Source organism: Castanea sativa, chromosome 6, assembly GCF_040712315.1.
Source record: "Castanea sativa cultivar Marrone di Chiusa Pesio chromosome 6, ASM4071231v1".
Taxonomy (NCBI): Eukaryota; Viridiplantae; Streptophyta; class Magnoliopsida; order Fagales; family Fagaceae; genus Castanea; species Castanea sativa.
Genome location: NC_134018.1, coordinates 6,610,764 through 6,634,195, shown reverse-complemented (window position 1 = coordinate 6,634,195; position 23,432 = coordinate 6,610,764). Strand labels below are relative to the sequence as shown.

The window sequence follows — 23,432 nt, the reverse complement described above, 5'->3', positions numbered from 1 at the left end:
ATTCTAAAAAGTGAATTAATATAACATACATGTTCTTCATTGTTGATTTTAAATTGTGTCTACGTGGGTGGGAATTCACGATGACATGGCTTATTCACTGAGTATGTTTGGGCTTCACAGCTTTACAGAGGTGTTGCAGTAGGAGATTTTTTCTGACGATATGTCCAAGTCTCTCCTATATGCTCTCCAAACATTCAAACTCTTGGTTTAGTTGAAAGGAATGGAAATTGAACTGTCTGTTTCCTCAATTATGCCGCATTTATTTTATTCTTTGCAACATATTGGTGACACACTGTACTGAAAGTAACAGGAATGGTTAGGAGCTTGTATTTAATTTGGTGAAATCATTTTTTTACGAATCCTAACTATTTAGTGTGAGTTTCTTTCTGATGTAAAAGAGAGCTATAAGCAATTCAACAAATTAATTGAGTTTAGTGACTTCTTCATTATATTAGCTGAAGTGAAATTTAGTGTCTAGGAGAAAGAGACCTTTGATACTCGGAAAAAGGCAGAGAGCTTGGTGGCTTTAGAGTAGATTTTAAGGGTAGCTTGATTTGGTTGTTTTGGATATAGGATCATAATTCAGAAATACAAAAGAAATTTAATAGTCTATACCTAGTACTAAGAGAGGTGTTGGTGGCTAATCACAGTTTTAATGAATTAATGTCAAATCAGTTCCAAAGCTAAGAATCAGTGATCCAAGCATGCTCATCTTTTAAAAAGTTTTTCATCCTTGCATGAAATGCATCATTCCAGCTTACTGATCCTCTGTAAATTTTCTATAGGTTATGAATGTGCATTCAATGTATACGGTCTAAAAACAAAACTTTATGATCAGCACATTGATTAAAATTACATCATCAAGGAAAGTTTCTTTAGGATAAGCATATTGATTAAAAGTACACTTACTGGGGTTCCTGAGCTAGATACTAACTTGGACAACCTTTCTTCATCAATGTTGATTAGAACCAAGGAAATGGAAAGGAACATCAGATATTAGACAGAGGATGCTACCTGGTGATTACAGAGCATATCTAGCACAAAAAAAGAATCTCATATTGGAGAATTCAGTACCGTGAATGAGGAAGGGTAAAATATATTCTTGGTCTTTGGGAAGAAAGAAGTTAAACTCAACATTAAGCATAATTAATGGATTACATTTTTAAAGAAAAGTCTGTCACCAAAGTTCCATTCCCTAGAGAGAGAATTAAAATCTATCCTCAAATGAACACTTATGGCCTGTTTGGGTGGAGGAGAGAAGAGGGAGAGTAGAGGGGAGTAGAGTGTTGGCTAAAAATAAACTAATTTTGTGCTAAATCTACTTTACTCTACTCTACTTCCCCTTCCTCCCTCTCAATCCAAACGGACTATTAATGAAACTAGGGGAAAAAATAACCAAAGAAGAAAAATCAAACTGAAAACATACCTATAAAATGTAAAAGATTCAAAGCACAAAAAGGCTGGGGCCGGGGAACAAAAAAAAAAAAAATAGAAAAGAAGAACAGGGTCTAAGAACAGAAAGAATAGAGAGAAACAGACAGACACATATTACCTTCATTTCCAGCAGTTGATCTCTTAATAGTAATATACAATACCATGCAATGATGCCCACTTTCTCTTAAGAATCTCTAAGGATCACTTTGTATAGTCACAATGAAAGAGGGCAAGTTTGTGCCTATCAGGGAAAACTAAATAGGCTCTTTGATTGAAACAATATCTAAGGCTATTTTGGTGGATTTCTAGCAGCCAAAATTGGAGATTCATGGGCTGAAGGGGTAGGTGAATCTTTTGGGAATTTTAGGGCCTGATTAGTAGGAGGATTTTTGTTTTTGTTTTCAAAATAGTATAAATTTTTTTTAAAAAAAATTGAAATTGAAACTAGTTTTCAGATAACAATTTTTATATTATACATGTTTAGTTCCCACTTTTAAGAACAATTTTCAAAATACTAAAAACAAAAAAATAATTGTTTGGCGGACTATTTCTATATTTGAGATTTAAAAAAAGAAAAAGAAAAGGTAACGTGTAGAATCTGTAGATTATTACTACTGGACACCCTTGATGCAGTGGTTACTCCACAAGTATAAGTGCTTGTAGAGTGTGGGGGGTAATGACCGGGGTTTAAGTCTCCAAGAGAGAGTTTCACACACATATATACTTAGATTAAGTTAGAGTATAAATTCTATTTTGTATAAAAAAACAAAAAAATTTGTTAATTATTTTTATTTGTGGATAATTTCAAAATCCTATTTTAAATAAGGAAAATAGGATACAATTTTCTGAAAAATGTATTTAGAGAATATTAGCCAAACAATAAATTCAAGTATGGGACTCACTATTTTATAGATTGCAAAACAAAAAACTATATTTAAATACTCTTACTAAGCTCTTAATATGGTTGAAGCTGAGGGAGTATGGCCTCCTTCTCTTATCTCATTTCCTATGCTAGGCTAGTGAGGTTCAACCTCAATTTATTTTTGGATAGATATGATCGAAAATCAGCCTATAGCGTTCATTCTAGGTTAATCTTTCTTTATCATTAAACTAAAACATCAATTTTTTTTTAGTGAATTAGATCTCTAATTTGACAATTAGAGATTTCACATATTCATCTAACTAAAATTCACCAATTTACCTCGATTCTAAAAAGTGAATTAATAAAATGTAAATGTTAAGGTAGGGGCATTGCAGCAGGAGAATATTTTGTAGGACAACTGTTTGTGTATCTAGTAATTTTTGATAATTTTTTATTTTATTTTTTTAATTCGATACTCATAATGGGGGGATGGAGATTGAAACGGTCTCTGTTAGAAACACAAGGAAACTAATTTTTGGTAGTTTATTTCTATAATGTTTGTCATAAGATATGATTTTTGGTAGCTTTTAAACTAAATGTGACAAAAAGTTAAAAGTTAGTTTATTTTTTTATTTTTTTAAAGTAATTTTGTTAAATTAAAAAAAATTACAAAAATTAAAAAAAAATTAAAATATTTGACAAATATACACAAGTCCTATTCTCTCCCAGACGCTGACACTTGATAAAATTATAACTATGCACTTGAATTCCATAGCTCAGTTCCTGGCCAAATCGGCCCATTACCATCATTTTTAAAAATATTTAGGCAGAAAATACTGTTTCGGAACTAATTGGGAATGTACCACTTTTTCAAGTACTCGAGTTCTCCAAACTCGAGTACTGGATGTTACACCTCCACCGTGGCATGCCAGCGTGGAATATCTATTTTTTTTAAAAAAAAAAAAATTCACCTAGTACTCGAGTTCAAGAGACTCGAGTACTGTACGATATGTTACCCGAGTTTAGAGAACTCGGGTACCAATCTGGATTGTACACCGCCATGGGATGGGATAATCCAGACTGATACTCGCGCTCAAGAGACTCGAGTACTTTGAATGGTGCCCGAGTTTTTTAAACGCGAGTACTAATCTGGATTCCCACACAATCCAGCGTGGTTCAAAATTGCATATCCAGACTGGTACTCGAGTTTATTAAACTCGAGTAACTTGAAGAGTACCCGAGTTCTTGAAACTCGAGTACTAATCTGGATTTTCCCAAATTTGCCCAGTAAGGTCCTGCTCCTTTATATTCTCATTATTTGCACCTGGCATTTTCTGCTTTTGGCACCAGTAAGGAATGTAACTATGAACAACCGATTTGATATCTATCACAAATGAAAAAACTAAAATTTAAACTTCTCAACAAGTGCAGGCATTTGAATGCCATGTCCAAACAAAAGAGAGAAATTTCACGGCAATTACATTACAAAAGGAATGAGCCCATTCAAACAATAACATAATTACACAACACTCAAAATAAGTAACCACTCTTACACAACATTCAAACAATTCTTTAAGATTGTAAGGTCCTGTGACATTGAGAGTTCCACTCCACATTTGCTCTGAGAATTGCTGGTAGGCCTTTTCGGAAAGATGACCAGTGTCAACTAACAAATATTCACTAGCATTCTCACATAATTCATACTCTTTAACTGATCTCTTCCCTCCACAACTATTTATTCCTTTGTATGGACCAATTCCACAACATGCAATATTCCCTTCCTTGAAACCTTCACAACATGGTTATAATGCTATCAGTTAATGACATAATATAGAAGGATGCCACAGTTCAAACTTAGCGTACCTAGTCTGCGAGACCACCACTCGCCGAGGCCTCGTTCCGCTTAGGGCATGTTCTTCTGTTATGCCCCTCTTGGTCACACAACCCGCATTGCACCTTCCTCCCCCCCTCCTTCCATGGTGTGGTTCTAGGCCGATTCCCGCCCTCGTCCATCTCATTCCTGATTCGTGTTGAGACAGGGCGACCTTTCTCTCGAATCAATTGGGGGTTAGGGAGGACCCTTCGAGTTTCTTTAGGATCTGGCCATGATAATCTATCTTTCAAGACAGGGAAAACGGGAGCATAGCTCCGAAACAATGCGTCCACGCTATAGCATTGGTCAATGTACCTGCTCTGCATCATGTCGATACCTAATACAAAGCTGCAATGACATGTGAACATGGTATCTTATACAATTTCCATTTCGACATGTGCAAGTTCTTTGCAACAAATTAACTCCATGTGTGTGATCCCCATGTCCAGCGATCCCTGGATTATGCGGTGTATCTACTTGATATGATTGTTTTGCGCACTCAATCTTGTCACCCTGTGATGCTCCGCCTTCTCCTTATTTCTCATGAAGATATCCAAGGCATATTTACACCATTTTTTCCCTGAATTCAACTGCTCTATGCTCTTATTGCGACGATCATCGAAATAAGCATTCAGTTTGAACCATGTGTATTTCACCATTGCTGTAATGGGCAGGCTACGAGCACCCTTTAGAACACCATTGAAGCACTCGGAGACGTTTGTAGTCATCGTCCCATAACGGTAACCCTCGTCAAAAGTTAGAGCCCATATTTGTGGAAACCTCGCCCACGCCCACAACTGCACTAATAGCAGTGCACCACCAATTTGCTTGGCTGTCTTCTCTGATGCCTTACAGAGGTGTCTATATAGCCAACTTAGTGTTGCACTACCCCAACTATAATTCTTTCCATTGCTGATTGGATTGAAAAATTGTAGATACATGATTGAGAGCCGTTCGCCAGATTTGTCCATAAACAGTATACTACCCAACATTTGGAGTATGTAATACCGAGCATACTGTTGCACACGCACCTCAGTGGCGTCAGCAGGAAGAGGGTTGCGAAACTGCTCCTCCAACCATTTGGCTTTTATCCTCGGCCCTTCCAACACTGCAGTGTTCTTTTTTGTACCAACTGGTCTGTCCGGTGGACGGAAGCCTAGCAAATCTATGCAAAAGTCACGCCAGTGGTCCATATGGGTAAATCCTACCACCGGCAAGCCATGTACAGGTACCCCCAGGATGACCTCTATGTCTTGTAGCGTGATGGTCATCTCACCGTGTGGCAAGTGGAATGAGTGCGTCTCTGGCCGCCATCTCTCCACTAAGGCCGTGATCAGTGCATGGTCAAGGTCCATATGTGGGACTCGAAGTAGCCCATCTAACCCCGCATCTGTGATGTAAGTGGCAATCCGTGGATCTAACCCACCATCAAAAAGACCTTTATCTCGGTGACGACAAGTCAAAACACCTGGCACTTCCTGCAAACAAAGCAGCTTAGTATTAATAATAACATTCACTAACCACGTAATAATTACACTTCAAAACATAATGCCCAAAATCTTTCTACTACATATATTGATTACAATGACACAAGTGCATACCTCGCCTGCCAAAGGAGCATCCCAAAGCAAACTTGAACGATGCATAGGTTGCCTCGTCAAGACAGTCCCTATAGAGGGTCCTGCTCGATGTGGGTCCATACCTGGCATAAATTAAAGGTGATTAATGGCCCATTAGCATAGCACAAGATTCAACATAGCACAATCACAAACTAATATAATTCTATAGGGAATATTTCCACAACTACCAAATCACAAACTAAATATGTTTTGGAATAATTATAAGAACTTGTACAATTAGATATACATAAAAAGATCATGCTTTTATTAAGAAAGCAAAAGAAAAAGAAAGATGAGACATTTCAACTTTTAAGTTTATGTTCCACAGGCAGAAATGTTTAAGCTAGATTCTAAGGCCTAACACATGAAATGTACACCTCACACTCTAAATGTATAAGATGGTGGATTTTCACAAACCACAACTTAATGGATTCAGTCAACATTGATAACCAACAAAAGTAGATAATGGTTGAATCAAGTTCAACCACCTACTTGAGATAAGAGAGAGTCACTTGAGATGGTTTGGTCATTTTCAAAGGAGAGCGATTAATGCACCGGTAAGAAACAGTGACATGACCCAAGTTCAGGGAGCAAATTAGGAACTATTCAAAATAACCACAATTGACTTCATCCTAAAACCTTCTAGTCCTTTGCCATCATTGTGTCCTCTCTCTTCACATCATAACCCAAAAAAAAAAAAAAACTATGCTTATTTTCTTACCAAATTAAGATTTGTTTTAATGACATATCATGGCAGCTTTGGTCATTCACTTGCAAGGACAGCTATTTAAGAACGTTTACACGGTAACTGACTCAAATACGTGCTTTATAATAGTATATAAGTCTTATTTTGATAATACTCAAAAGAATTCCTCAAGACGCTTCTTTCCTATGTGGGCAATGTAACATTTTGGAGTTGGAATTTAAACATGATATGAATTTCTCCAGTTCATATCCATAAGAAAATCCAGTTATGGCAATACTACCAATATACTTCTAGTTCTCAATTAACCAGTGTATCAACTTGATTTCACAAAGAATAGTCAAATAACTTTCCCTCTTCACACATCTATGACTTTCTTCAATCTAAGCATGCACTGAACAATATATTATCGTTCTTTTTTTATTTTTCCCGGTGTGAACTTTATGTTCTACACAATAGTGGAAATGCAACACAAACATTTTATTACTCATATCCACCAAATCAATAGCATGAAAGTACTGTAGCACCTACCAATTGAAACAGTTAAACCGTGCAGTCCACCAATGCATACAATTTTCAAGGAAGCACCAATTGAATGGCCAATAAATATCTAACTCACTTTTAACATGTTCTAGGTGTTATCCCAATCAAACTATGTACCAGTAGAGAAGCAAAGAAACTCAGTCACAGTTACAAGACAAAAATTACCACAATTAGTTAAAAACTCATGGAAAGAACAAAAAAAAACCCCAAACATTGCTAACCTTTAAGTGCGACGTCACCGGCGATAAAATGGGTGGATATCTTGCGAAAACGCCGGCGATGAAATGGGTTTGGGGTTTGAAGGCCGGCGCCGGCAAAGAAACGGGTTTGGGAGTCCGACGTTGCCGGCGATGAAAGGGGTTTGGGGTTTCTACGGTGGCGTCGGTGATGAAACGGGTTTGGGAGTCCGAGTTTCACCGGCGATGAAATGGGTTTTCGGTTTGGAGAGTGAGAGTGTGCAACTGAGTGAGAAATGAGAGATGAGGGAAGACTGGTTTTAGTTCGCCATACTCGAGTTTGACATAAGCGAGTACCTTAAATAATACCCGAGCCCATGAAACTCGAGTAATGGGCATATACACAAAATTCCATATCCAGATTTATACTCGAGCCTCAAATAATCGAGTACCATGAAAAGTACCCGAGTTCTTAAAACTCGAGTACCAATCTGGATATGTTCCATGGGAATCCAGATTAGTACTCGCGTTTGAAAAACTCGGGTACCAGATTTGCCAGTACTCGAGTTTTTCAAACTCGAGTACTTGGTGAATTTTTTAAAAAATAGATATTCCACGCTGGCATGCCACGGTGGAGGTGTAAAATCCAGTACTCGAGTTCACCAAACTCGAGTACTTGAAAAAGTGCTACATCCCCAATTAGTTCCGAAACAGTGTTTTCTGCCTAAATATTTTTAAAAATGGTGGTATTGGGCCGATTTGGCCTCAGTTCCTTTTGTTTAACCCTTGCATGACAAAACTGTGTTCTGGGCTCCATTTTGGGACCAATTTAAATTGGGCCGAACAGCCCAAGTCAAAACGGAAGGGATAAGACTTTTTTGGGCGAACAAACGGACAAGCACATAATGGCCCTATGAGCAGAATATAACTTTGGACGACATTAGGTCACCATATGGGGCCACCACACTTATTTGAATAAATACCTCCTAAAGCCGAAAAAACTTAGGTATGTTTAGTAACTATTTTTTCTCTTTTATTTTTTGTTTTTAAAAATAATTTTTTTATTTTTTAGATTAAAAAATTTGTTTGGCAATTCAAAATGAATTGAAAACAAAAACTGTTTGAAAAATTCAATTTATGAAGAAAACTAAAAACACGCAAAAGACTGTTTCCAGTTTCTAATTTTCAAAAGTCAATGAAAACACGCATAAAATTTAATGAATCTATCTCATTTAATAAGATAGTATTAGAGTTCAAATCCTAGTAATAACATATTTTTTTTTATTTTTTCTTGAAAAAATTATCTTTTTAATTTCAACTAACCAAACATGTTTTTGATTTAAAAAATACAAGATTTTTTTAAATTTTTTTTTTATATTTCTAAAAACAAGATTTTGAAAATTAAAAACAAAAGCTGTTACCAAAGATAACCTTAGTCTGCTTGGCTCTTCCAAATTCAATTTCAAACAATCAAATTCTTAACCAAAGGGGCAAAGGTTAGGCTGGAGGAAGATGCATGTGGTCTTCTGCTGACATGGCAACCTGATTCTTAGCCACGTGTCAGATTTGGACCACACAAGTCATGAAATATGGGCCACTTCAGCTGGTGCATGATCTAAATTTCCTCGCTTTTTAGCCAAAACACTAGCCATTAAATGCCCAATTTTAGAGAATTTGCATAAGTAAAAAATTACTCGCATCAGATCATGAACCAGTGATGTAAAATAGAATCCGGCCATAATGTTTGTCTAAATTTTGGAGGCACTATAAGTTATATTCAAAACAATTTTTTATTAATTTTTTATGCTTCTTGAAGGTGAAGGAAGAGAGTGTATGTTAATCATTGTACATGATAAGAGAGAAACAATTAAAAAATGAAGAAAAAAAATTGACATTTTAATAAAATAGAGTATATAATAGATAATTAGATACAAGTATTTTGAAAAATAGTTAGCTAAAAGAGAAGAAATATATTCTTATTTTAAAATAGACTGTAATTGTCACATAAAATAATGTGAACGCTTTTAACATGAAACTTTATTGATGAGAGGTTATCTCATGATATGGTTTCATGAAATTATCTTCATGATCGAGACTATCTCATAAGACAATTTTTCCTTCCTAGGATAATCAAAACAACCTTGAATCACTAACCTGTCTTATGGCTAATCAATTCATTAGCAAGGCTAGCTAGCACTTCCTCTTATAGCTAAAATGTGATTACTTAAATTGATTTAATTTTCAAAACTAAGTGAGAAGAGTAATGAACTCTTGAGCTTGGTACACACTCTCTATCCCAAGTAAAATAAGACTTTAAATTACTATCTTGTTTGTCATCAGATTTTGCTCTCCATTAGTGGTGTATCTAATAAATTTCATATTGTTCAATATGAAAATTTCTGGTGTTGGATAGAAAATTTTCCTATTGTTGTATTAAAAATTTTCGCACTGTTGAACATGGAATTATGTATTGCTAAATTCAAAATGTCCTTCCTATAAAATAGTGAAATACAAAACACCATCCTTGCGGAATATTTCAGTTTTTCCTACCAACTTACTACTCAACTTATAATTTGGGTTCGATCCTTGTTTCAATCAAAGTTTTAAGTGTTTAGCCTATAAGTTAAGGCTCAAGGTGCATCGAAAGTAGCTACATAGATGCTATTTGACGAAGTGGTGTAGATTTGACTCTCATCTTGAATTGGAGGCCGAGAACCATACAAACATGGATTGAAATGTGGTGAGACAAAAGAAACCCAACAAATTGATACCTTTAAAAAATAAACCAATCATATCTGTCCTATTAAAATTAAAATACAATCAGAAGCCAAATGAATTTCTAATTAATTTGTAATTTTGCACCAAGTGTTCAATATTTTAAGTTTCTTACTTTTAGTACCAAGTGACCAATTTATAATTTTCAATATAATATCTGAGAATCCGAGATGACCACTTTATTTACTTAGATAAGATCACTTCATACAACTATATTGTTAAATGCTTCCGTCCATAAACACAAATTCCAACCTAGCAGTGGCATGATTTCATCTAGTGTAACTAATTTCTTTTGCATCTCCACAGTAATGTGAAATCAGTAAATTAAACCGAGCCTAATAGTGAACTAAAACTTGGCCTAAAAACTGATTGATGATAATTCACCTTTGGAGCTCCAGAGTCACTTCAACCTAGCCTAATTGTTGTAATTCCACTACAAAAAAGCTGCCTATAGTAGCGTTTTTTTAGTGGCGTTCATAAAAAAATGCAATTATCGATACCTTATAGTGGGGTTTTTTATAAACACCGCTGTAGGCTTATCTATAGCCACGTTTGCTTCAGAATTCTAATATGCAATATTTTCCTGGGTTGCACCAACATGCCATTTTTGGCGACGTGTCGGTGTCTAACAAGTGTCGGACACCGGAACCGGTACGATTTGCTGGACTTCGGTGTCCGAGCAATGTCTTTTTTTTTTTTTTATTTTTTTTTTTTTTTTTTTTTTTTTTCTGCTTCTCCGACACGGCTTTGACACATCCGACACGCCAGCAGTGAAAAAAGAAAAAGAAAAAAAGGAAAATCATAGATTTTGACAGATGGACTTACCAATACCGTTGATTTCATGATATACCCAAAAACAAAAGTTTGAGAACTCATTTGCCCAAAATCCACATCTCAAGCTCTCACTTCTTAGTTCTTAACCCACCAACCCTCCCTCTGATCTCCGCCCGTTGTGCCACTGACCTCTGTCCCTCGCCGAAGCTAGATCGGGCTGATCGGCGAGCTCCATAGACGTCGACGCAATCCTTGTCCCTTCTGATCTCTTTCTCTCAGTGTGGACAACTCAGGTCCGACCTCTTTTTAAGCTTCTCTCTATTTTTTTTTTTTTTGTGTGTTCTTTCAGATATTTGTTTGGCTGGTTGGGTGAATGGGACGAGTTGCTTTATTTAAGTTATAACTTATAATTTTTTTTTTTAATCCCACTCTCATGGTCATTGTGTGACCATGAGAGTGGGATATACTGGGATTTTGTTACATTATGTGCCATATGATATAATGTTGTTAGTTGTTACTGCCATAGTTTAATTTATTTATTAAAGTTAAATTACTTAAATATTGTAGGTGATTTACTAAAATAAATATTGAAAGTGAAAAATCAATTGAGTTAGTTGCTCCTCTATGGAAATATGTTACTAAGTTAGAAAAAGTAGCTGGTGGTGGTGGGAATGTTACTTTCAGATGTAACTATTGTGAAAAAACTTTTAAGGGGTCTTATTCAAGGGTGAAGGCACACTTGTTAAAACTGTCTAATTGTGGAATACAACCATGTGGTAAGGTTGGAGATGAGTATCTAAATGAAATGCAAAAATTAGAAGATGCGTATGAGGAATCTTCGGGTAGATTGAAGAAGCCTAAGCTAGTGTCTTTACCATCTGATTCTCTTAGTAGTCCTCATTTGGGTCCTACTCTCAGTAGTACAGCTTCAAGTCATCCATTTTTTTCAGAAAAAAAGGGGTTGGGAATCCTACTTTGGAGACGTGTTTTAACAATCAATGTCGAGAGCAATTAGATTCTCTTATTGCTAGGACATTTTATTCTGCTGGTTTACCCTTTCACTTTGCTAAGAACACATATTGGATTGAGATGATCAAATTTGCATGTAATAATAATTTAGCGGGCTATATTCCTCCAGGTTACAATAAATTAAGAACAACTTTGTTGCATAAAGAGAAGGTACATATTGAGAAGTTGTTGAAGTCAATTAAAGACACTTGAAAAGAAAGGGGTTTAAGCATAGTAAGTGATGGGTGGACAGATCCACAAAAAAGGCCACCTATCAATTTTATGGCTACATTATAGAAATGACCACTTTTTATCAAATCATTGATGGTACCAAAGAGTACAAAGACAAGCACTTCATTTCTGATTTGTTTCTAAAGGTCATTGGTGAGGTTGGGCATACTCATGTTGTCCAAGTTATTACTGATAATGCATCTATTATGAAAGCTGCAAGACCTATTGTTAAAGCTTAATATCCTCATATATTTTGGTCACCTTGTGTTGTGCATACCCTCAATTTGGACTTGAGGAATATATGCGCACCTAAGAATTCTTTGCAGAATGAGGTTGCATATAATTAATGTAACTGGATTGCACAAGTTTCAGATGAGGCAACTTTCATTCGTATTTTTATCACAAATCATTCTATGAGATTAGCAATTTTTAATTCATTTTCCCCTTTGAAGTTACTTGCTGTTGCTGAAACACAATTTGCTTCAATAATCATCACGCTTAAAAGATTGTTTCAAGTAAAACAACATCTTCGAAATATGGTCATAAGTGAGGAATGGATGTCATATAGAGAAGATGATGTAGGAAAAGCTCAAACTGTGAGGGATTATGTTTTGAATGATTTGTGGTGGAATAAGGTTGCATATATTCTGAGATTCACAGGACCTATTTATGAGATGCTTCGAGTCGCTGACACGGATGCACCCATTCTCCATAAGGTGTATGAAATGTGGGATTCCATGATAGAAAATGTGAAGAAAGAAATATACCGGCAAGAAGGCAAGGAAGAATATGAGGAGTCTCCATTCTATGATGTGGTACATGCTATACTTATTGAACGGTGGACTAAAAATTGCATACCACTTCATTGCCTAGCCCACTCCTTGAATCTGAAGTAATTTTTCTATCTCTTTAATTTTTTTTATAATATTCTTTAGGCATTTCTAATTTGTTTTTAACTAAGTATTATACTAATCAATGGCTTGAGGAAGTCAGAGGTCGTGTTGCACCACACAAGGATGCTAAACTTTCTATGGAGAGAAACAAGTGCCTCAAAAGATTCTTTCCTGATATTGATGATAGGAAGAATGTTACTATGGAGTTTGGTTTGTTTTCAAGAATTAGGGCTTATGATGATGATAACATGGATGATAGGTGGATCTTGGATCCAATGCTCTGGTGGTCAAATTATGGGTCTAGGTTGCCAATGCTTCAAACTTTAGCTCTAAAGCTTCTTGGATAGCCTTGCTCATCATCATGCGCTGAGAGGAATTGGAGTACATATGGCTTCATCCATTGTACGAGGAGGAATAGAATTACTCCTAAACGTGCTGAAGATTTAGTATTTGTTCATTCTAATCTTTGGCTTCTTTCAAGGAGGAGAGAAGAGTACACTAAAGGGAACTCTAAGAAGTGGGACATTAGTGGAGATACTTGGAATGAACCATTTGGAGGACCTGGGTTGCTTGAGATTGCTTATCTCACACTAGATGAGCCAGAGATGGAGATAAGTCTTGTTGAGAATGATGACTATATTGATGACGACGATGTTGTTGTTGTTCTGTGATCCTTTTATGTTTTTAGTTATCCTTTTATGTTTTTAGTTTGATATTGAACTTCTTGTTCTATGGTAATCTTCACAGTTTAAAGCTTGGTTTCCTTTTATGTTTCTAGTTTGATGTTGAATACTTGAATGTAGCCTATTTAAACTTTTGGTTTGTACTCTAAACATTTTATATATATTATTGTATTACTTTGGGTGTTAATTTGCTTATTTGTAGTTCTTACATAATTTAAATTTTAGACATAAATGTATTTTATGTCTAAAAATATTTTAAAAAATGCCTAAATATAAATTTTAATTAATTATTTAATTACTGTGTCCATGCCGTATCGTGTTCTTATTTTTCAAAAATTGCCGTATCGCCGTGTCCATGCCCGTGTCCGTGTCCGTGTCCGTGTCCATGTCCGTGCATAATAGGTATTTTCATGGAATGCCATTAAAACTTCTATCCCTTTTCTCTTTGCAATATTTTAAGGTACTTAATATTTAGCTAAACTCCATTAAACCCTATTATTAATATTTCATTCAGAACTCTTTATATGTTTCTCAATTTTACTTATCTTATTAGAAAATATGTTACTAATATCTTTTGGTATTATCATAAAATAGGAAAATTTAATAACAAACTGTCATCGTGAGAGGGATAACTTGTTAAGTGTTTGACCTCCAGAGAGATATTCAATAATCATTCATTCAGAACGCTATATATGTTTCTCAATATATGCTCTAGTATAAAAAGTCAAGTAAAAACTGCCTCACCAGTCACCAGATACCATTTATCACTCCCACCAGCAAAGAAATTCAAAGTCTACACAGTCGCGATACCAAGCCACTTGTGTCAGAGAGGACTTGGTGAGGGACAGATAACCTAATCCATTTTAATGAACCTTGACTAATAACCAATGAAATTTCCGTCTAAAGTACGCTGCACTTAATTTTGACAGGTAAGAAAATTGATATATCTAGACAAGTCAACCTATTCAGCCAAAAAACAAAAGAGATGTCAACCTAAGGACCCACAAAATTAATAGAGTCCTTTCTACGACTACAAGACTTAATATATTTGACTTGTAGTCGCAAATTACTGCAGGATCAAATTCAAAGCTGAATCATAAAGTTGAATAAAGCAATCGAATCCAATTATTAAATTTCTCTGAAAAAATTTATTGAAGATTGTACCAATAATTAATTTTAGGTTTACAGCTTCAATAAATTAAATAATAAAATAATAAATAAATAAATAAATGTTTGATATATTTTTGTGACTCATAGGATAGTTTGTAAGGCTTCCAAAGTAAAGTGTTTAGTATTCTTTATAGGAAAATGTTAATGGGTAACGTAAGATAGTGCTTATTAAGGATGAGTTGTTAATTGTATGGTTTAATTAATAAAAAATTGGTATGAAATGATGAGGAAACTAAAAATATTATTGAAGTAATAAGTGGAATTTAAAAAGTTAGTTTCATTGGCTTTATATTTTATAAAACTAATAAAAAATTTGATATAAAGCAAAAAGATTTAATGCAAATTATTTTTTCACAATGCCCATTAACTCTACCCTCCTTTAAATCTTTTTTTTATTTTAATGTAAGTAAAAGTGTAAAACCATAAAAAAACTATCAAGCAAAACAACATTGCTTCATCGACCTGGATATCAATCATTTAGAAGAAATATTTCTGCCACACTTAGAATTAATTTGCCTTTAACCAAGAGTCCTAATTATAAATCCTTTGACATTTTCTGATAGTTTTTAAAAAAAACCCAAAAAAAGAAATGTTTAAGATTCAATTTACTTGTCCCATCTCAACTATTGAATTTTTTAGTTTTCAAAAAAACTATTGAATTTTCAAAAATAAACGATTTTTTTTTCTTTTATTTACTGCACTCACTGTCAAGGTACAAAATTTCATATCTATCAAGAGAAATCTAAGGGCCCATTACAGGCAGCGTCACATTCACAAGGTTTAAGTCTACGCTTGACGATTAGTGTCAGAATTAATGTCTAGTAGAATTTCAAGCAAACAAAATAGGAAAGCAGAAAGAAACTCAGCGCAAGACTTTCAAGCATGTCCTAGATAATTTAGTTTAGCACATGATCATGGGTTGCTCATTCTACCAACCATTGATCGTAACTTAAGAATAAACTGTTTATTCCTAAGTTCTGAAGTGGAGATCAGTCGTCTGAGTTTCTTTACATCGAAAGCGAGCGCAACAGGCACAACATCTCAGGTTTAAGCGTGTTCATGCTTTTCTACCTTTATCACATTGCTTCTTGATGCTTCTGCACATTCATATCAAAAGCCATCTGAAAGAAAAATACCCAAGAAATTCCAACCAACAAAAACACATTAAAAATACTTTAAAGACACAAATACATATGTCCAGAGACCTTTATGTAGATATGCCCAAAGAAATTTATACTACATGAAGTACATTTGTTCTATCTCTTAGTTCATGGGTAGTGAAGCAAGATAGGATTTGTCAATTTCTTCTTCCTCAAGTTCTCATAGCATGCTAGCATAGATTTTTTACCATACTAAAACAGAAACTATTGTCTTTCTAATCCATTCATATTTGACATGTATGATAAGTTACTAATTTCTTTTGGCATGGATCACAGGCTAAGCTTAAGTTCCACGGATACTGCTGTTACACCTCAAGGTCTTGTGTTAATGTTCCAAACTTACCGAATACCTAGTCTTGCGAGCTATCAAAGGTATTCGAGGTCTTCCCCTACTACATTTCCACAGTTCAGTGTTCACTCATTTCATCTCTCATATACACATGCACTCGCTTACTTATGCATGAATTCCACCAAAAAGGGACATAAATGTAGACACCCTATTTCATTCTGCTTATCCTCTCCAAGCTCTTTCTCATTTGTTGTATTAATTTTGTTTTTTAAGCTTTTCCTTTAGTTGGGATTTTAATCATATTTTTATTAACATTAATTTTAATCCTGTCTTTATTCGAACCTAGAATTTTAATTCACGAGACATTAATCATCATTTGGTTTTATTTTATTGAAGTTTTTAATTTTAACAAGTGATCTAAAATATAATTTAATGTTTCCTCCTAACGTTGTTTTATTTATTTTTGGTCTAAACACATATTTATGATATTTTTTTCTTATATATATACACACACATATACATATATATACACACAAAAATTTAACCAATTTTAAGCCAAGTTATTAATTAGTCCAATTATACTTAAGACCTTAGTTAAAGCAACCAACATCAATATTGTGAACAATTAAAATAACAACGAAAACAAATAGTACGGAATATGATAATGTAAGGAAAAACAAATGGGTCAATTAACTCATGAGCAATTTTAGCCCCTAAAATTTAAAGTAATCACACATTTAGTTCCATAGATTACTTGGTCAAACTATAAACGGACCCTATAGGGACTAAAGTGATCATTTTAAGTTTTTTAGGAACTGAAAATGATAATGTTAAACTTTAGAGACTACAATCACTCATGAGCGTAAGTTTAAAACCACTGCCAAGGCTTCACCACCAACCTGAAGGAAACTAGATTCACTAATGAATTGAAGTTTTACAGTATTAGAATAACCATATTCTAAATTGTACTTATTAGCATTATCCAACGTAGCTTCAAATTTAAGAACTCTTCAATAGTAGAACTCTGTTGAACATGAACAACTCATTTATGAGTCCAAATATCCTCTTGAAGCTTTGACTTCTAGCGACAATGTATTCTAGATGTGGTAGTAACTTTTACACCACTGGATCTTGGGTTTCTTCAAACTTAATCACTAGAAGAGGCTTTTTGAGAGCTTGGCACATGTGAACCTTAGATGTTCATTAATGGACTCTCCAACCTATAGATGTTAATGAACTTATTAACACTACCCAACCTCTAGATGCATCACGATTCACATGAAGGTGTTCACAATTTGGTGATTCTACTCGAGACTTGCTAAAGGGGTCTAGTTTGAACATGAGTCAGGGAGATATTTCTTTTAATTAATTATTTGATGGACATTGAAATTTTGTGTTTTGTTCTAATTGTTAAGCACTTGACTTCCTTGTATTTCTTGTATTTGTTCTAATTGTTACTACTCGATATATATTTTTCACTTGTGTTGATTGTGAGCATGCTTGTGTGGGTGTCGGTATGGTGAATTTTGTGGTTATATGTGTGATTTAATATAGGACTAGTTTGTATATCTAGCATTCCATTGGGAATTTAGTTCTAGCCACATGCTTTTATTTTTTGCTTCCATGATTTTTCCTTTTTTGCATTTTTTGTGGACTCACTCAAATCCCTATGGTACAATGACAAAAACAAATATTTAAAAGTATTTTATTCTTAAACTTAATTTCAAATTCATTTTTATGGTATTTTGTTCTTCAATTTGAATTCAAATTCGGTTTTCATGGATTTTCAACTAACTTTTAAGAGAGGTTATATGTCTATAATATTTTCACAATAAATTATAGATGATAAGTTGTGGGCATAGCATAGAATTTCTCAACTTCTAAGGTTAATTTTTTTTTTTAAAGGTGGGAAAAACAAGAAATGAAGAAAACTGAATTTGTGTAGTTTAAATGGGTTTTTTTTATGACCATTGGATTTTAAAAATATCACATATCTTATTCTTACCTCATTTTCAAATTCATATTTATGGTATTTTGTTCCTCAATTTGAATTCAGATTCAGTTTTCATGGACTTTCCAGCCAACTTTTAAGATTAATGATAAAAAAATAAAAATAAAAATAAAAAGTGGGGAAAAAAAGAAATGAAAAAACTGAATTTGTGTAGTTTAAATGGGCTTTTTAAGACCATTGGATTTTTTAAAACATCACATATCTTATTCTTACCTCATTTTCAAATTCATTTTTATGGTATTTTGTTCCTCAATTTGAATTCAGATTCAGTTTTCATGGACTTTCCAGCCAACTTTTAAGATTAATGATAAAAAAATAAAAATAAAAAGTGGGGAAAACAAGAAATGAAAAAACTGAATTTGTGTAGTTTAAATGGGCTTTTTAAGACCATTGGATTTTTTAAAACATCACATATCTTAGCTCTGGATTAAATTGGATGATTTAAATGAGAGGGATCTTTCCCATGAAGTAGTATGAAACATCTTAAGGTGGTACGTCTTGAGGAGGTTTTCTTGGGTGAGAAATGAGAATGAAATATTTTGAAGAGGCTTGTTGTATTGGTGAAGAAGGAAAAATCTGGGAAGCAGAGTAAAACATCTCAAAGAAAAAAAAATCAGACGGAGAACAAAGAAGAGCCCAATTAGCTATCGAAAAAACTGAAAGAATAATAACAAAATCTTTGTTTGTTTGTTTGTTTCTTTTTTTTTTATATTTAAATTCATTTAATTTTTTAAATGTTTTTGATCTTAGGTTTAATTTTGAGAGAGATGGAGAAACATTTGGAGTAACATCAGAGTCCAAGTGAGGAATCCAAATCTTTTTAAACTCATTTACATCTGAGTGAAAATCTCATTTGCTAAATCTAAAAAATTCACACATACACTTAGCTTATCTCTCTTCACCACCAGTATGACACCGCAAACCTATTATCAACAAAAATCCATCCTTCCTATATTTAAATTCCCAGATTACTCCATGAACAATTTGTCTAGTGGTATAATTCATTTCACATCTACCAAATAGCAAATTGTTTTTTTTTTTTTTTGGGTTAAAAAATAGCAAATTGTTATTAGTAGGTAAAATGTTATGCAAGTTGTGGGTGTAAACAAAAATTAAAATTAAAAACATTTTAACTAAATTATTCTGAAGTTGTGTATGTAGCAATACTCTTTCTTAATAGAAAATCCCATAGGGTCCAGCTCTTTCATAAACAAAAAAACACCCAAACCCTGCCCATAAGAACCTCTGAAGCCGAATCTATCACAGTACAGATTGCATTATTTGTCAAGTAATCTAACCTAATCACAAAATTATGGTTGGGTGACTAGGATTAAAGTCAGTATAATGTAAGTTGAATCATCTTATATATACGACTCTCCCCCACCCAAAAGTAGAATGGGTAGAAGAAGAGTAGGGTGGAGGGTTGTGTTGTACCAAGGCCAGTGGCTCATCAATAAGGAACTCTATTTTCTCCTCATCATAACTTCTATTAGAAGCAGGAAGCAAAATGTAAAATCTTTTTTATTTTTGGGGGCCAAGACTGGTTGCACTAAACCAAACAAGATATTAAGTATTAAATACATATCAACATCCTATCAGGTACAATACACATGAAAAGCACAAACTGTTTCCATTTTTTTATGGGATTCTAGTTTCTAATAATAGCTACTTCCTTTTGGTTGTATTGTGTCCATATAATTAACTAAAAACCCACTTCAAAAACCTAATCCTCCATTATTTTAAAATTAGCTTGTAATTCCGTGCATATGCATGGATACATTTAAAAATATATAATAAGATGTATAATATAATTCTTATATATATATATATATATATATAATTTAAATACTATTGATAGTCATCTTTATATTTTGTTAACTCTTTAAAAAATTTGTAATGATATTATTAGGTATAAAATATAAATTGTCCATGTTATTTTTTTAAAATTATATTTTTGTACTTAATAAATCACTTGGATGAATATTTATGATGTAGTCCCACATTTGATTTCAAAAGTAAAAAGTAAAACTCTTTAAGAATAAATAATTTAGGACACATGACGCAAAATTGGAACTTTAATTTGAGTTTCTCTCACTTTCACTTATTATTATATATAGGGTTATGCTAACGAATGCCTTTAGGGCATTGGTTAACAATCTATTATAGGAAAGTTTGAATACCACTTTTATGAAAAATGAAAAAAACTATCAAAATATTAATTGCTTTATTTCATTTTTCCATAAAAACTTTTTTTAAATGGATTATTAACCAATGCCTTTAGGGCATTCGTTAGCATTTCCCTTATATATATATATATATATATATATATATATATATATATATATTTATATATATATATATATATATATATGAGACAGGTTTAAGTTATACCTAGTGTAACTTTACAAGAGTTAAACATTTTTTGGACCTTTAATTTGTATTAGATCCAAGGGTGAAAAAACACTCATAATCATGCATTTATTGTTCCCTAAAAATTAGTAACTAAGTTATTAACTCTTCTTATTAAAAATAGAAAAATAAAAAACAACATTAACTCTGCTCTCCATCATCATCTTCATCTTCTCTCCCTCTCTCACATGGTCTTGTGTTCTATGTACTTTCACCCTTAACAATGGAAATTAAGAGCAAGTTCAGGAAACAAGTGAATTTTTTTTAATAATTTTATGTCTAGGAGTGTTGGAATGAAGAAGATACGTGTTTTTTTTGGAATGTTTGTAGGTGGAGGTGACGCAGAAGATGCGCGTTGATGGAGAAGTGAATAGGGCACGGTGTATGCCAGAGAACTTGGTAGTTGTGGGTGCAAAGACAAGTGGGTGTGATGTGTATGTATTTGATTGTAGCAAGCAATTGGAGAAGCAACAGGGTGTGATTGTGAGCCTGATTTGAGGGTAAGGGGTCATGATATGGAAGGATATGGGTTGTCATGGAGCCTGATTTGATGCATTGCATGTTTATAAGGTAATTTTCCTGAGTCAATTTTTAAGTATTGGTGGTTAACGTATCTTGGCATTCAAAGAATGAATTTTTTTTTGGGTCTATGGGGGACGATTGTCATTTAATGATTTGGGACTTGCGCACAAATCAACCCCAACAATCTGTCAAAGCTCATGAAAGAGAGGTAACAAAAATAATAAAAATTTCACTTGTTTCCTGAACTCGCCCTTAATTTCCATTGTTGAGGGTGAAAGTACATAGAACACAAGACCATATGAGAGAAGGAGAGAAGATGAAGATGATGATGGAGAGCAAAGTTAAAGCTGTTTTTTTATTTTTCTATTTTTAATAAGAAGAGTTAATGATTTAATTACTAATTTCTAGGGAACAATAAATACATGATTATGAATGTTTTTTTCACCTTTAGATCTAATACAAATTAAAGGTCCAAAAAATATGTAACTTTTGTGAAGTTACACTAGGTGTAACTTGAACCCATCTTTTATATATATATATATATATATATATATATATATATATATATATATATATATATATATATATATATATATATATACACACACATTAAATCCCCAATACCGACCTTCCCTAGATGATTATCAACTTTTAGGTGATACATGTTAGCATGGGGACATGCTAAACCATTAGTGGTTGTAATGGTACATTATTTTGACATTGGCATGAGGCTTATGACCACACATAGGGGTGTGCAGAATATCCGTTTGACCCGCCAACCCGCTCGACCCACCTGCCTTGTACGGGTCATTAATTTAAGCGGTTTGAGTTGGGTGGGTTAGACGTCCAAAATAGTGGATGGAGTTGGATAGTAGATTGAAACATTGCCAACCCGCTGCAATCTAACCCGCCCGCTTAATTATACATAGATAATATATATATATTAGTTCAAATTGATCAATCGTATATTTTGTATGTAAAGTTAATCAATTCACCTAATTAATTTTTATAGCTAATTAATAATCAATTCCTTATACAAAAATATAAAAATTCAATATTAAAACTCTAAAATCACTTCAACTATATACTACATACACTCTGTATGTAGTATATATATTAGTTCAAATCTAACCCGCCCGCTTAATTATACATAAATAATATATATATATATATATATATATATATATATATATATATATATATTAGTTCAAATTGATCAATCTTATATTTTGTATGTAAAGTTAACCAATTCACTTAATCAATTTTTACAGCTAACTAATAATCAATTCCTTATACAAAATATAAAAAGTCAACATTGAAACTCTAAAATCACTTCAACGGTATAGTACATACTCTGTATTTAGCTTTCACCTTAAGCTACTTCCTCTCCCTCCCTCTTTCATGTTGTTTTGTCTTTTCTTCCTCAATTCTTCACCTTCTGTCAACTGTGTACTCTCCTAGACAACCACAAAGGTAGTTGTTTTTATGTCTTGTATTGCTTAATGTTTGTATCTATATTTTTATTGAGTATGTTGTTTGTCTTTTTCATTTGGATCCCATATATTCTTGTAAATCTTGAGACCATGCATACCATTTTGAAGTTTATTTATTATGTTGGTATGTTATTATTTTGAATTCTTGATGTGACTTTGGGAATGCTAAGACTTTGGGCTTGTTGATTTAATTTTTCTCAATTGTAAGGCAACAACCTTTTTTTATTTCTTTGAGATGATATATCTCTTTTTTATTAACCTTATGTTTGTGTTGGAATTGAGATTATTCAAGGAAATCTACCTTAAATTTTTTGGATACATTTAGTTATATTTTGAGATTATGCAATAATAAATTGTAAAATGTGATAAATTTTTTTTTTTTTAAAATAACATTGTTTATGCCAACACCGCACAACTCACCCAACCCGTCGAGTCGAAATTACCAAAATTTGTAACTAATTTGCCGGATTTAGACTTTAGTAGGTCGGTGGCAGATTGAAATTTTCTTAACCCGTCAGTGGTAGATTGAATAGAAATATTAGCTTTTAATTACCCAATTCGATCTATGCACCCCCTAACCCACGTACCTATATAATATAACATTTATCCTTTAAAAAACTTCAAAATTTGAAATTTTAGATGCAACTGTCTGACCTTTGACTTTTCTCAATTGAAACAAAGCTGAATATATGGTGAATCGAATATCAATGAGCTTCCTGACTTGAGAGTTGAAAGTTCCACCGTTCCTAAAAGTTGCCGCGTGAAGCGCCACAAAAGTCATATGAAAGGGGGCTAGGTAGAAGG

At 33.5% G+C, this 23,432-nt stretch overlaps 1 long non-coding RNA gene across 1 annotated transcript; it reads left to right on the top strand.

The window, feature by feature from the left end:
- The first annotated feature begins 15,644 nt into the window (after nt 1–15,644).
- On the top strand, nt 15,645–23,412 carry LOC142638232 (uncharacterized). The gene is made up of 4 exons (XR_012844996.1): nt 15,645–15,789; nt 16,181–16,276; nt 20,944–21,183; nt 23,310–23,412. It is a non-coding gene; the product is annotated as an uncharacterized LOC142638232 (long non-coding RNA).
- Nucleotides 23,413–23,432: the final 20 nt, after the last annotated feature.